At 34.8% G+C, this 2,298-nt stretch overlaps 1 long non-coding RNA gene across 1 annotated transcript; it reads right to left on the bottom strand.

The window, feature by feature from the left end:
* Positions 1-1,252: 1,252 nt before the first annotated feature.
* Positions 1,253-2,097, bottom strand: LOC106024953. Its single transcript, XR_001198635.3, has 4 exons — positions 2,018-2,097; positions 1,858-1,926; positions 1,633-1,674; positions 1,253-1,470 (listed from the first exon to the last, which is right to left on the bottom strand). It is a non-coding gene; the product is annotated as an uncharacterized LOC106024953 (long non-coding RNA).
* Between the last annotated feature and the right edge of the window lie 201 nt (positions 2,098-2,298).

Raw genomic sequence — 2,298 nt, forward strand, 5'->3', positions numbered from 1 at the left:
ACTTTTTTGAAGAAACATACATGCCCACAAGCAGCCAGCAACATCCATTATTGTGTAGGGAGAGCCAACATGCATCGAAGAGTAGAAATGAACACCGGATATAGGCCACATTAGGCAATCTTTTTCAATTCAAGTACAAGGTACGTTCTAAAAGTCACAGCTGTCATTAAGCATGTTTGAAACACAATACACCAGTGCAGTGCAGGTAGGCATGGCACTAGAACCCATTATTAAAAACTGTAAGCCATCTGGAAAACATTGTTTTGGCTTTTGGCAATTTAAGTGGTTCACTGAGAAAGAAACGAAGGAGGGTTCAGTGACATCAATAAGTCCCTTTACTGAATGGACCCATTCTTTTTTAAACATAATATAACCAAGGACATACAATTGTTTTTCAAAATCATTGGAGATTAAAACAAACTGCAAGTTGTTAGTCTGTGTACCACTTCCTCTTCTGATAAAGTTGCAACAAATGGAGAATTTACTGGAAGCATAAGGATGGGCTTGTCTAAATCACAAGGCACTGCACCTTTATGTAATTGCAGGAAATACTATAATAGCTACTTACAGTATTGCCAGACTTTGGGTAGTTATTACAGGGAATTAGTGAATTAAATGTTTTATAAGACAGATAGAGTGATCCTCACTATAGATAATGATGCATAAAAAATATAACTAATATGTTGGAAGTGTCCCTATAAATCATCAATTACAGTATTAGCAAGTATGGATGATATGCATTTGTACAGTCATTCATTGATAAATATTACATTCAATACACAGAAAAAGTATTATATGTAAGCTTACTGTTGTTTCTTTAAAGATCTGGAGAGCTGAGATTAATTTGTTAACAAACATATTATAACTTTATAGAGCCTTAAACCTTATGTTGGAGATGTTTCAAGTGTACTTATGTTTTGAAATTATTTGAAATGAAGTATATATATGTATGTGTATATATAACTGTATGTATATAAATATATAATTGCTCTTATATCCTGTTAGCTACACAACACAATCAACATAAGACCTACATTTTAAAGTGATCGACCTGTCCAGTGGGTACAGACACTGACTCCAGCACAAATGTTCCCAAGGATAGTGTGGGTTGGAATCTGTCCCACTGCTCTTTGACTAAACCTGCCTCCATCTTACCCATCTTTTCCTGCTGTACTATCTCTTTAATAAAACACAAATGTATACAAAAGGAATACGAATTCCTTGCTCATTTAAAAAATGCGTACAAAATGACAAATCTTAAATTGATTGATTTATTGATCATGGATTTATTTGCTTTGAATAGCAATTTGAACAGCAGTTTGAACAAAATTGATGTGAAGCAGTTTCTTTTCATATCCCTCCAAACAGGTAGGGCAGGAGGGCCATCAAGGCAGAATTACCTCCGGAATAACCCTGCTGGTAATTTGGGTATGGTTGTGGCGGATAGAATCCCTGGAAACGGCCGTGCTCCTGAGAGAAAGATTGAAAGAAACATTGGCAGGAAGTAAAAGAAAGATGGTAATGAGTGATGAGGATAATCAGGAAATCAAAGATAGTATAATCATTTTATAATAGGTCAGCCTGCCCTGTGGTACTTTAACACACTGAATATTGCTAATAGACAGTACTAACCTCACTGGATGAGCGCGCCACTCGAACATGATCATTAGACACCTGAAGAAACAACCAAACTCTCAGTATGAATTATATTACAGTATAAATACATTGACACTTGACTTCAATGATCACTCATATTTTTTCTGATATTTTTGATATCCAATGCAAAGCAAACATTTGGAATTTGTTTTTCTATTGATTTTAAAAAAGCTGGATACATTGTTATTTCAAAAAACTTACTGGAATGGAGAAACACAGTCCAATCAGGCACATCATCAGGACAAATACTTTTATGGTCGCCATGGGATCCTTGAAACAAAGAAGACATTGTGGATATAAAGCAAAAGTAGACATGTATGCCTGAATTACACTACCATAAAGGATTCCATGAAACTCCTACCTGCTCAAGTGAAGATGTAAAACAGGAAAAATGTTGTTGTAAAGTTAAGTCAATGAAGCAGGATTGTAACTAAACAGCTCCAGTGTGCATTTTATAGAACTTTTCCTAACAGACAACCAATGAGTTTTCAGCAATACTGACATGACTGAATCTGTCCCAAAGATTTAAAATATGATGAAATTGGAATCTAGTGGGTAGGTTTTGAAATTGTTAATGATTCATTTAAATGTTTTGCAGTATTATGGAGGCTAAATTAAATTGGCAATTTCTCACATGGAATA

Source organism: Esox lucius, chromosome 25 (assembly GCF_011004845.1).
Source record: "Esox lucius isolate fEsoLuc1 chromosome 25, fEsoLuc1.pri, whole genome shotgun sequence".
Classification (NCBI taxonomy): Eukaryota; Metazoa; Chordata; class Actinopteri; order Esociformes; family Esocidae; genus Esox; species Esox lucius.